The following is a 13,768-nucleotide window of genomic DNA, read 5'->3' on the forward strand; positions in this document are numbered from 1 at the left end:
TTTTTTGTATTTTTTTTTAGTAGAGATGAGGTTTCACCGTGTTAGCCAGGATGGTCTCGAACTCCTGACCTCGTGATCCGCCCGTCTCGGCCTCCCAAAGTGCTGGGATTACAGGCTTGAGCCACCGCGCCCGGCCTGACAGATTTTTAATACAGTGAATGTGAATGTCTCCTGCGTATTTATTGTAGCTGCTCCCTTCTTTCCCCTTCTCTCCCTTTCCTTTCTTCTCCCCCTGTCTTGGGCCTTTCCCTTTCCCTGGATGATAGTAGCATTGCCCGTACATTCTGCCCATCTCCTGGCCCCTCCAGTTCTGATGGGATGGGGCCTAAGTGGGATCTGTCCTCTAAGCAGGTGGAGGAGGGAACCATGTCAGCTCCTACGCGCCCCCAGAGCACCTGCTGCCAGTTTTCCACAATTCCTGTCCTCCGTGGCGCTTGGGTGACAGCAGAGCAGAGCCGATGTGCCTGCTCCCTGTCGCAGGCTATTCATGTTGTCATCCCTTTCCTCTGCCGCATCCCCCCAATTTGGACTTACCCAGAGTCCTTGGGCAAGCTAGATGGCTGCCAAAGTTTACTTAGCAAGATGTGCCTGCATGACTTGAGTAGAGACCTGCTTCTGAGAAAGTCAGAAGTGCATTCCAAAGTCAGGAGCGTGACCTCCCCGGAAGCCCAGCTAATCCAGGTTTTAAAGAGGAGTCAGAACAAAGGTGGTGATTATGGGGTGTATGGAGCTGTGGGATGTGGGAGAGGACAGGTTCAGCAGAGTGGCGTGGTGGAAACTTTCCTCTCGCCGAGGAGGCCAACTCCCCAGCCCCCGAGAGAGCGGGGAGCTCAGAGCACCTAGAACGTGCCCAGATCCTACAGTGAGACAGGCTGTGGTGTGATGATGACCCCCGAGGGGACTTGCAGCCAGATGGACCTGGGTTCAAGTCCACCCTCTTCAGCCACACAAACTGGGCAAGGTGCCTGCCCTCTTCATGCTGCTGTTTCGGTAACTTTCGGGTATGAGACCTGTCTGGGGTTGTGAGGATACGTGGGGACTAAGTGGGAAATTAAAAGGGTTTTCTTTGTGACTGGTGACTGATAAATGCCATTTCCTTTCATCCTCCTTATTTTGACATTAGCCCCAACCCCTACCCCAAGGGTCTCTCTCCGTCTTTCCAACTTAGATACCTCTCAGGGGACACATGGACCTCCCAGAAAAGCAGCTCTGATCTCTTATGGAGCTTCCCTGAACTCTATATGGCACATCTACTACTGTTTAGGATAATATTTTGACTTAGTCCTTAAATGGACTATTTCTCATAGTCCTGTTTTGTAAATGAGATTTTAAACTGTTTGCAGACAGGGACCAGTATAAACCCTTGAGTCTCTGTCAGACTTAGTGAACTTTCTTTCCAGCCTGGGCAACATGATGAAACCCTCTCTCTACAAAAAAATACAAAAATTAGCAGTGCACGGTGGCTTGTGCCTATAGTCCCAGCTACTCTGGAGGCTGAGGTGGAAGAATCGCTTGAGCCCGGGAGTTTGAGGCTGCAGTGAGCCATGATCATGCCACTGCACTCCAGCCTGGGTAACAAAACCGGACCCTGTCTCAAAACAACAACTCCCTTCCCCTACCAAAAAAAAAAAAAAAAAAAAAAAAACTTACTGAACTTTCTTGGAGAACATGCACACTGTAGAACTTCTGTATTTGGAATCTTCAAGAGCAAGTCCTGCTGTTCTGTAAAGAACTGTCACCTTGAGTCATTGTTTGACTGCTCAAGTCCTTGGCACTTTGCCCCTTTGTTCATGATTGATTGACATTTGGACCTTTGCTGACCTTTCCCTGAGGGATTTTGTGGGCATAGTCAAACAAAAGGAACTTGGGGAAAAAAGAAACACACAAAAAAACAAATTTTGAAGGTATGTCACTTGGAGAAGAACGGTGTTCACGACTCTTCTTTGTCATTTCAGCATCTTAATCATCTTTGAGCCTAAAGAGGAAGGAGAGTGGAGGTGAGCCTGATTAAATGGGAGCTTTTCCTATATTGAGGATCTACTAGGTGCAAGGACCTCACATGGGTTATCTCTAGCCTTCCCCCAACTCTGCAAGGCATTTCACAGACATGGATGCAGGTTCAAAGAACCGAAGCTTAAAGCTTTGCAGATTTGGAAGACTCAGAGCTAGAATTCTCCCCCTAGCCTGTTTGTCTCTGAAGCGTTGGTCATTGCTTGACATCACATCCCTCCCTCATTTTTCCCTCTCTTCCTCTTTCCCTTCCCAGCCACTGTCTGCCTGTCTTCCTGTCTGCCTCTCTTTCCGTCTTAAAATTGCTATTGCTATTCCTTACTGGTCTGGTCTGGTCTAGTTAATTAAAAAGGAGGCTATCTTGAAGTAACCCTGGGATCCTTATTAGCACAGTCATATTCCCATAACCTTTAGGTGCCTAAGTCCTAATGGATCTGTAAGACAGTGCCCATCAGTGATAAACGCCCACAGCCTTCCTGGATGCTGCCCACAGGCATCTTGCAGATGAGGGCATTTGCCTTCTCACCTGCAAAGGAGTGGGGAGAAGTGGCCAGGGGTGGCCTGTTCTAGGGAGGCCTGCCTCCCCACTCCCTGAGCCTAGGGGGAATGATATTATGGCTTCAGGCCACAACTAGACACACTGTCCACTCTGACAGGGAGCCAGTCTGGAGAAGGATGTCATGGAGACATGATGAAATTACTGAGGGAAAAAGAGCAAGACTTGAGCCCTGCTAGGACTGTTTTGGTCAATTCCTGGCAGTAGATGTTATTGATGCCTTGGACATCTCTATTTTCCTTGCATTTTTCAGCAACCTGCCATTTCCATCTCTTTCTTTTAGAAGCTTCTTATCCTATGGCTCTGCTTCCAGTCTTTCTCATCACATAATTCTTCAAAGGCAAGGCAGACTAGTGGTTAAGAACAAAGGCCCAGGGCTGGGTGTGGTGGCTCATGCCTGTAATCCCAGCACTTTGAGAGGCCAAGGCCGGGGTATCAGTTGAGGTCAGGAGTTGGAGACCAGTTTTGCCAACATGGTGAAACCCTGTCTGTACTAAAAATATAAAAATTAGCCGGGCGTGGTGGCAGGTGCCTGTAATCCTAGCTACTTGGGAGGCTGAGGCAGGAGAATCGCTTGAACCTAGGAGGTGGAGGTTGTAGTGAGCCGAGATCACGCCACTGCACTCCAGCCTGGGTGACAGAGCAAGACTCTATCTCAATTAAAGCAAAACAAAGCAAAACAAACAAACAAAAAAGAAAAAGGCTCCGGAGGCAGTGCCTGTGCTCCTATCCCAGCTCTGTCTCTTGCTGACTCCTGCATGGCTCGGGCGTACTTGGGCTTTGCTGTGTACTCTTTTCTAGGTGAGTTCGTATCTCACAGTGTTGTTGGAGATTACAGGAACACAACCAATTCTCTCAGAAGCAGCACTCAGGAGGTGTGGTAATTACATGCTCTTCTGGGCTTCCAGTCATGCCACCTTCGACGGACAATGCTCCAGCACCTACAAGTTTAAGGATCAGTTCCTCCTCTAGGCATTATGCCCAGCGCACCCTTCTCATGGAGATGTGCTTCTTACTCTGCATCTGCAGGTCTTGGCTGAGTGATCTTGGGCAAGTCACTTGTCTAGGCCTTACTTCTCAGCTCTTCAATGAAGACATTGAACGAGATTATTTCCAAGGTTTCTTGTGTGCTGTCGTGCTGGGGCCTCTCACATCCCATGTGGTCCAACCTTTCCTCTTGTTCCTCAGATTCTGCCCGCCTGCCAAGGCAACCTGGACATCACCAAATGTCCTCGCTTATGGACACGTCCTGTGTGTGTGCTTGCTTCTCTGGAAATCTTGGTATAGCCTGAAAGCTCCATGAAGGCAGGGATTGTGTCTTTCATATTTGATATGATTTCTGGCTTCTAGCACTGTGCTAGGAGCTAGCACGTGAGCACTGTCTATGTAGCTAGAATTAATTGCTTACTATTCCAATCAACATTTCCTTTTTTTTTCTTTCTTTTTTTTTTTTTTTTTGAGACGGAGTCTTGCTCTGTCCCCCAGGATGGAGTGTGGTGGCGTGATCTTGGCTCATGGCAACCTCCGCTCCTGGGTCATGGCATTCTCTTGCCTCAGCCTCCCAAGTAGCTGGTACTACAGGCGCCTGCCACCATGCCCGGCTAATTTTTTTTGTATTTTTAGTAGAGACGGGGTTTCACTGTGTTAGCTAGGGTGGTCTCCATCTCCTGACCTCGTGATCCACCTGCCTCAGCCTCCCAAAGTGCTGGGATTACAGGTGTGAGCCACCGCGCCCGGCGTTTTTTCTTTGAGACGGAGTCTTGCTCTGTCTCCCAGGCTGAAGTGCAGTGGCGCGATCTCTGCTCATCGCAACTTCTGCCTGCTGGGTTCAAGCAATTATCCTGCCTCAGCCTCCTGCGTAGCTGCGACTATAGGCGTGCACCACCATGCCTGGCTAATTTTTTGTACTTTTAGTAGAGATGGAATTTTGCCATGCTGGCCAGGCTGGTCTTGAACTCCTGACCTGGTGATCCGCCTGCCTCAGCCTCCCAAAGAGGTGGGATTACAGGCGTGAGTCACCACGCCCAACTTTCCAGTCAACATTTCCTAAGCACCTGTGGAGTTCCCAAGCACTGTGCAGGACATGCATGGGTTTCTGGAGGCTGGCAGAACCTGAATGTCAGTATTCCTGAAGAATGGCTCTAAGCAATGTACCTTGCAGAGCTCAAGCAGGGCTCTGCTGCATCATGCAGATGAAGGTGCCTGCTGGTACAAGGCTGGTTCTATACTGGCTGCTTGCCTCATCCATGTGGAGACCCACATTGTGTCTGGCAAAGTGCAGAGGAAATCAAGCCCTTAATAACATTAGGGAACTAGACTGGCTTGCATCTCCCGAACCTGACTCGTAGGAGTAGCCACAGTAATAGCAGCACTGTGCTGTTGAGGGTGACTTTGACTATCTGCTTGTGGTGTGAGCACACTGTGCGCTGAGCAGTCTCTACACATTCAGTGTCTTGTCCACAGATGAACTCCAGTGGACCCATGTTTCATTTTCCTTATTTTTATTATTATGTTTATTTTTTGTTTTTTTGAGATGGAGTTTCACTCTTGTCGCCCAGGCTGAAGTGCAGTGGTGCAATCGCAATCTCAGCTCGCTGCACCCTCCACCTCCTGGGTTCAAGTGATTCTCCTGCCTCAGCCTCCTGAGTAGCTGAGATTATAGGTGCCCACCACCACACTCAGCTAATTTTTGTATTTTTGGTAGAGATGGAGTTTCATCACTTTGATTAGGCTGGTCTCGAACTTCTGACCTCAGGTGATCCACCTGCGCTGGCCTCCCAAAGTGCTGGGATTACAGGTATTGTTATTATGTTTTGAGACAGGGTCTTACTTTGTCACCTAGGCTGTGGCATGATCTCGGCTCACTGCAACCTCCACTGACATCCTGGACTCAAGCAATCCTCTCACCTCAGTCTCCTGAGTAGCTGGGACTACAGGTGCACCACCACTCCCAGCTAATTTTTGTATTTTTTGTAGAGATGTGGTTTCACCATGTTGTCCAGGCTGGTCTCAAACTCATAGATTAAAGTGATCTGCCTGCCTCCACCTTCTAGAGTGCTAGGATTACAGGCATGAGCCACTGTGCCTGGCTTATTCCTTGTTTTTATTGAACAGATTAGGAAACAAATTCAAGGAGCTTAAGGGATGTGCCCAAGGGCACAGGGTTGTGGCCACAGCATGAAGATCCACACCTTGGTTCATGTGGCTCCCATCCCCCCTCTCCTGTATGAGGAATCGGTGAGTGTGAGGGGAGTGGGTGCTCGAAGGCTTGGGAATTCCAAAGCAGCTGATCCTTGTCATCCCAGCACACATTAGGCAGGAAGTGAAATGAAGCAAAAACAGAGCCTGTCAGCAGGGGGACAGCTGCTGCTTTCTCTGGGAGCAGATCTCTCTGATTTATCTGCCAGGTTAGGGAAGCCCTAGCTCCTGGGGCACCACAGAGAAATAATGTGAGCACAGCCAGAGAAATTGCCACCTCTCCCTTCCTCGGAAGAAGATAAAGGAGACATCGTCTTTGTGGTATCAGTTTTGAAGAAATCTCACTTCACAATCCTGAGAGAAAGAGAGATTGAGGCACACTCAGACTGTGAGACTGATTTCTCACTTCTGCCGCTACCACTGCTGCCCCATTGACCGGATCTCAGAGTTGTTTTAATCAACATCCACTGACCCTTGCTGGTACTAAAATTAACAACATGACTGGTCCCTTCTGCAAAAGAGGGAAAGAGAAACACACATGTGCACACACACACACACACGTGTGCACATACGTACTTGCACACACACGTGCATGCGTACATGCATGCACAGACGTCTGCACACACACACATACACACACAGAGTCCAGGAGGCTCAGAGGCAGAGAGAGAGAGAGGGGAAGGCACAACCACACGTGCCCTGGGAGTCACTTACTGTGGCTCCCCCTGCAAATGGTGCTCCCCTTAAAGCTTTGGTACCAGGGACGCCTTCCCTCGGTTTCTGTGTGCTGTACATCATACCCCATTTACCAGCCTGTGCCAACCCTGGATACTTCAGTTACCAAAGCATCCATCTGCCCGTCCGGTACTTAGGGGGAGTGGATATGCAGAGGTGGTCTCTTGGTGTTGGGTAGGGAATAGACTCAGCCCGTTTTTCGTTTTTCTTCCAAATGTCCACTGCAGTACCTCAGCTGGTGGAAGTACTCAGTGGGGAGGGTCAAGAAGGAAATGACAGAGTTGGTCCTGACAGCCTGGGAGGCAGAGAGGAGAGAGACGGAGCCAAGAGAATGGGGCTGGGGCCACGTTTTTTCGTGGGGCAATTCCGTGTCACTGGGCCAGGGCATGCTTATTGTGAAGACTTCCCCTCAGTGTCCTCTAGGGAAGGGTCAACTGTGAGGCCGTGGAGCGTGAGAATACAATGAAACAGGGAAACCTGGAAGCTGCCGATTCCCAAGCCTCGAGGGGGTGTTCTGGTGTCTTTGACATTCCAGCAAACATATTTTCACAGCAAAACTAAAAAAATATGAACTCCCTTTTTATAGAAATAATGCGCATGGAGAACAGTGCACATGTCATATGTGTATTGATAGCTTGACGAATGTTCTCAAACTGAACCTGAGTGTGGAGCCAGCACCAGGATCAATAGAACATTTCCAGCATTTTGGAAGCCCCCTCCCAGTCAGTCACTTAGGAGCCACATAGATTAGTTTAACCTGCTTATGTACTTAATATAAATAACATCATCACACACTCCCCTGTGTCTGGCTTCTTCCACTCAAAATCGTGTTTGTGGGATGTATTTATGTGGTGCGTGCATTTTCAGATCATTCCCACTGGTCACTAGTTCCCCAAAGTGGTTGTTTGTCCTTTTTCAGAGTGTCTGTTCACCAGCATGTATGAATTCCACATCAGAGCCAATTATTGGCATTGTGTGGTTTTTAAATTTTAGCCAACCCATTACAGAAAGAGCAAATGAAAGGAATCTAACAGTAAGTAAACAGGAGAGGAAAAGAAAATGCTCCTTGAGAAAGCATTATGAGTTGATGATAGGGGAAGTCCTGGTGTACAATGCCACACATTGTGTATTTCTGCAGGCGGAGGGTGAGGTGCAGCCACCTTCTTGTGAGCATCAGGGCAGCCCTTGCCATTGGTCAGGGACCACCACTTGACTACAGTAATACCCAACAGACCATGTCATAATTCTTCCTCAGGTGACAGAACTTTAATGGACCCGACCCCAACAAAACAAACTTGGCTTCAGACTTGCCTGTGGGCCTCAGTAAATATTTAACAGACTGTGTCCCCTGTTCACTCCCCTGTCATTAACTAAGGCCGGTACCATAAATCACAGCTCCCCTTCCTGTTGTAAGTGGCCCCTCTCAGCTGACAGTACTCCGGTCCTGACATTCAGGAGCAGTGCCTCTCCTGGGCTGCTTCCCAGGGCTGGCAGGTCTTGGTGGTCACTTGTAGGAGCTGAGGAGTGAGTGTGTGCAGTCTAGAGTCACTGCTCTGGGGTGACTTGCAGGCGCCTCTTCCATTTGATGTGAGAATGTTAGATCCATCAAGCTCTTAATATGTGACCAGCAACATGCTAAGTCCTTTATGTTGTTTATGTTAACCTGTTGCAGTCCATTCAGGCCGATATAACAAACCACCTTAGACTGGTAGCTTGTAAACAACAGACCTTTATTTCTCGTGGTTCTGGACGTTGGGAAGTCCAAGATCAAGGCTCAGACATATTTGGTGTCCGGTGAGGGCCCGTTTCCTGATTCAGCAATGATGCCTTCTTGTTGGGTCTTTATATGGTGAAAGGATCAAATAAGGTACTTTATACCTCTTTTATAAGGGCACTAAGCCCTCTAGCCTCATGACCCAATCACTTTTCAAAGGCCTCTCCTTTTGAGATCATCACCTTGGCAGTTAAGATTTCGACGTATGAATTTAGGGGTTGGGAGTGTGGGTAATAAACAGTCAAAACATAATACAACTTCACAGTAGTTCTATGAAATGAATAGATGTTGTTTACCACCATTTTCAGATGAGGAAATTAAGGGTTAAAAAGATTTCCCCAGAGTAAGAAAAGTAGTAAATCTGAGAGTCTAACTTCAAACTGTAATTTTTAACTACTGTCCTGTACTTCCTCTTTTCTCTTAGGGGCTATTTAGATACTTGAGCTTCCTTTTGCAGCCATCTTCCTCTTGGGTCTAAAGCTGTCAGGTAGATTTAAATGGGACAAGAGGGCCAGGTGCAGTGGTTCACACCTCTAATCTTAGCTATTTGGGAGGCTGAGGCAGGAGAATCACTTGAACCTGGGAGGCGGAGGTTGCAGTGATCTGAGATGGCACCGTTGCACTCCAGCCTGGGCAACAGAGCAAGACTCTGTCTCAAGGAAAAAAATAAAATAAATAAATAAATAAATGGGACAAGAGGAAGTCACCTGCAGAGCACTTACTGAGTTCAGATGTAATTATCTGCTTTTTCAATGATTTTAAGAAATTAGAACCACTGTTTGTATCTGTCTCTTTTCATGACTTTTTTCAAACATTGGTTTTCAGCAGTTCAACTATTATATAATTAGGTGTGATTAAAAAAAAAAAATATATATATATATATCCTGCATGGATTTGCTGATATCCTCATATCTATAAATTAATGTCTTTCACTGAATTTAGAACACTTTCCTCCTTTCCCTCCCAGATATTGATCTTGCTCCATTCTCTTCTCTCCTTTTGGGACTAAAATTACTTGTCTGTTAGGCTTTTTGATATTGTCCAACGGGTCTCTGAGGCCATCTTCAATTTTTCAAAATTTTTTTCTGTTATTCAGACTAAATAATCTCTATTGGTCTCTCCTCAAATTGTACTAACTCTTCGTTCCTCTTCAGTCTGATGTTAAATGGATCCAATCGATTGTTTCAGATTTTTTTTTTTTTAATTCTAGAATTTCCATTTGACTCTTTCTTTGCTAAGCTTTCTTATTTTTATTTACTAAGAATACATTTTCCTTTGAGTCTTTGAGCATAGTTATAATAGCTGCTTAAAAAACCCTTGTCTGCTAATTCCAGAAACTGGGTCACCTCAGGGTCATGGGGACGGTCCCCATAACTATCTTTTTTCTTAAGAATGGATTACATTTCCTGCTTTCTTTTTCTTTTAGTTGTTTATTATGTTGAGCTATTTTAAATTATATCACAGACATTGTGAGGGACTGATTCTGTTTTGTTCCTCCAAAGAGTAATGCTTTTTTGTTTCAGTAGGTAGTTAACTCAGTAAACTAAGACTTCAAACTCTGACTCCCTAGTATTGGGAAGCAATATAAATTGCTGTTTAGTTCTTTTGGCTTTAACTGGGCTATTGCATGCAAACTTGACTCAGGAGTCACTTAGTGACTTAGGGAACATTTGTACACAGAATTTGAACTCCCCTTTTTGGAAACTCTCTTTTTACCAGATTTCTTCTTTCACTTTCACCTATTGTGTTGCCTTGATCTCAGTCCTGATGTTTCAGTGCAGCAACACCATCTGAGTGTTAGCCACTCGTGTTGCGGAACCAGGCCTACTCTCAGGCTAAAATTGACCAAAAGCAAGAACTCACTGGATTGCTGGGTTTCCAAGTCTTGATCACACTCCAGAATGTCCTACTTTTGATCATCTGGTGACTAGATTTTTGATTTTTAAAAAATATTTGTTCAGAGTTTATAGTTGCTATCTACCAGGGAACTGCTTCAATAGGAACGACTCAACCAATGCCAGAACCTTCTTGAACTTTCTAGAAACACTGTTGTATTTATTTTATTTTATTTTATTATTTTTTTAGACAAAGTCTCACTCTGTGCTCTTCCACCCAGACTGGGGTGCAATGGTGCGACCTCGGTTTACTGCAACATCCACCTCCTGAGTTCGAGTGCTTCTCTTTCCTCAGCCTCCCAGGTAGCTGGGATTACGAGCACCTGCCACCACACCTGGCTAATTGTTTGTATTTTTAGTGGAGATGGGGTTTCACCATGTTGGCCAGGCTGGTCTCAAACTCCTGACCTCAGGCGATCCACCCGTCTCAGCCTCCCAAAGTGCTGGGATTTACAGGCATGAGCCACCACGCTTGGCCTAAAAACACTGTCTTATTTAAATAAGAAAGTGTGTGTTTCAGAATGGAAAGAAAACAGCTTTGGAGTCAAACCCAACTTGGATGCAGAATCTCACTCTATCTCTCTCTCTCTCTTTTTTTTTTGACTGAATCTCACTCTGTCACCTAGGCTGGAGGACAGTGGCACGATCTTCGCTCACTGCAACCTCTGTCTCCTGTGTTCAAGCCATTCTTCTGCCTCAGCCTCCTAAGTAGCTGTGATGACAGGTGCGCACCACCATGCTGGGCTACTTTTTTGTATTTTTAGCAGAGTCGGGGTTTCACTATGTTAGCCAGGATGGTCTCCATCTCCTGACCTTGTGATCCTCCCACCTCAGCCTCCCAAAGTGCTGGGATTACAGGTGTGAGCCATGGCACCCGGCCGGATATGTTTTTAAGAAGAAAACATACCTTACTGTTTTCTTCATGATTTCTTCATTGGCCGCTGCAAGTGTGTGTGGCTGTGTGCGTTGTGGGCAGGGTGAGGTAGCTAGCTTGATTTCCATTTTGAGAATGGATGGTGCCTCCTCACGGAAGAATGCTTAAAACAGGAGATAGGTGCCCTCTGTTATTGTTGTATGGCAGGCAGAATAACATCCTCCTAAATGTCCGCATCTGAATCCCTAGAACCTGTGAATATGTTGCATGTCAACAGGGACTTTGCAGATGCTAGTGAGGCTAAGGACCTTGAGATGGATTATTTTGGATCATCTGGGTGAGCCCAATATAATCACATGCATCCTTAGGAGTGGAAGAGGGAGGCAGAGAGTTATTCGGAGACAGAGATATGGCCACAGAAGCAGAGTCAAAGAGATGCCTTGGTGTTGTATTTGAAGATGGAGGAAGAAGCCACAGCCAAGGCCTATGAGGCAGCCTTTAGAAGGTCGGAAAAGCAAGGAAACGCATTCCCTCTCAGCCACCAGAAAGAAATGCAGCCCTCTCAACAGCCTGATTTTAGCCCAGTGAGACCCATGTCAGACTTCGAGAAATGTAAGATCGTAAATGTGTGCTGTTTTATTTTTTATTTCTTTTTCTGTTTGAAACCACTACATTTGTAAACATTTCTTTGGCAGTAATCATTGCGTTTGATGGCAGTTGGAGTAGTGGTCAAGCTCATGGGCTTTGGAGTCAGTCTGCCAGTCTGCCTTGTTTCAATCCCCTTTTCCTTTCTTTCTTTTTCTTTTTCTTTTTTTTTTGAGATAGAGTCTCATCTATCTCATCTGTGGCCCGGGCTGGAGTGCAATGGTGTGATCTTGGCTCACTGCAACCTCCGTCTCCTTGTTTTAAGCGATTCTCATTCCTTGGCCTCCCAAATAGCTGGAATTACAGGCATGTGCCACCACAGCCAGCAAATTTTTGTATTTTTAGTAGAGACAGGGTTTCACTATGTTGGCCAGGCTGGTCTTGAACTCCTGGCCTCAAGGGATCCACTAGCCTCGGCATCACAAAGTGCTAGGATTACAGTCGTGAGCCATTGCGCCCAGCCTCAAACCCTTTTCCTGTGATTTTTTTTTTTTTTTTAAGCTGTGTGACCTTGTGGAAATTGCTTCACTTCTCTGGGCTTCAAATTTCTCATCTCTAAAGTTGGTTAACAATAATCTACAACTCATAGTTTTTTTGTGAGGATGAAATGAGGGTTTCATACACGCAGAAAGCCTGGAAGTAACTTTTAGCTGCAGCCATTATGGGCAAGAATCCCTCACTAGGTAACTTAAAGCGATGGATCAGGGAACAGACTTGGGAGACAGGCTGTCTAGCTTCAGATTTAGGCTCCTCTCTTACTAGTCTGAAACAGAATGGTTGTCTGTTCCTCCATTTCTTCATCTGGAAAACAGGGCAGGAGTCCCAGTGTGTTTGAGAGATCGTATCAGATGGAGAAGCCAGAGGTTTTAGCAGGTACCTCATAGACATTCCCCAAAGGGCAGTTATTGTTATCATTGGATGGGCTGGGGAGTATTAAGCCTCCAGCCCTAGGCATTATGGATCAATTTGTTCTTCAGTTATCTTTGGAGTAATTTAAATACACTGGATTGGGAAGACAAAGCTATTGCCCTACTGATGGAAGAGTGCTGGGTACCTGGCAGGCACTCAGTAATTACTGAATGAGTAAGAACAGAACAGGTCCCAGACCCTGCCCTGAAGAGGCTCACAGTGCAGGACAACGCCTGGAGCCAGGCCAGGGTTTTGTGGTTGTCTTTAAAAAGAAACAAAACAAAGAACTACTTCCTACCAGCTGACCCTAAACCTCTCAGCTCCCTGCAGGGACCTCTCAGCCCTGCAGGGGAGCCCAGGCTGTGTGCCAGGCCTGGCCTTGCTGTCAGCTTTCTAAGCCAGTCACAAATGTTCTCCCCTCAACTTTATAATGGACGCCCCACAGCCTCCTCTCCCCTCCCAGGGTGGTCCCAAGGCTCTGAGCAGCTGGCAGTTCCCTGTCTGAGAGGTCCTTGGTGCCGCATGGGAGGCAGCTCTCACCTGGAGTCCTTCCTGGACGCTGGTCTCAATTTTGTGTGTTACCAGTTATGGAGAATTATTTTTAGTGAGTTACACTCTGTTAGGGCCAAACACAAGGAGGAAAGAGTGACTGAATACTGCTCTGGGTCAGTGACTATGACAAGACTGTTTTTTTTCTTCTTCCCTGTTGCAGGCCTGATCTTTTGGCCAGAAGGAGATTAAAAAGATGCCCCTCAAGATGGCTGTGCCTGTCAGCTGCATGGAGCTTCGCTCGAGGATTTTCTGAGCCTGATGGATTTACAGTGATCTTCGGTCGTCTGAGGAATAACTCTGGTGGAACAATGCACTGGAATGACATACGCCCTGCACATTTCAGGATACTAAAAGTGGTTTTAAAGGAGGCCCTGGATGAATGCCTCATGGATTCTTACAGCTTGGATGTCCATGCGGGAGGAAGGACCGCAGCTGGCTGTGAGGACTGAGATCTCTGTTTACTTGGGTCTCTGCCAACTTCCTTTGGGTCCCCCTATGGAATGTAAGACCCCGACTCTTCCTGGTGAAGCATCTGATGCATGTTCCGTCCGGCGCTCAGCTGGGCTTGAGGTGAGGCTGTCCTGGCTGGTGGCGGAGGGTTCACTGGGATGTGGCTGGTT

At 46.8% G+C, this 13,768-nt stretch overlaps 1 long non-coding RNA gene across 28 annotated transcripts in view; it reads left to right on the forward strand.

Moving 5' to 3' along the window:
- Positions 1–13,768, forward strand: part of LOC111550512 — a 310,717-nt gene that overhangs the window by 88,096 nt on the left and 208,853 nt on the right. For all 28 annotated transcript variants that reach the window (XR_002734093.3, XR_003309486.2, XR_003309492.2 and 25 more), the window contains exon 2: positions 13,309–13,718. This is a non-coding gene — a long non-coding RNA (uncharacterized LOC111550512). The remainder of the gene's footprint in view (positions 1–13,308; positions 13,719–13,768) is intronic.

This window comes from Piliocolobus tephrosceles, chromosome 7 (genome assembly GCF_002776525.5).
Source record: "Piliocolobus tephrosceles isolate RC106 chromosome 7, ASM277652v3, whole genome shotgun sequence".
Classification (NCBI taxonomy): Eukaryota; Metazoa; Chordata; class Mammalia; order Primates; family Cercopithecidae; genus Piliocolobus; species Piliocolobus tephrosceles.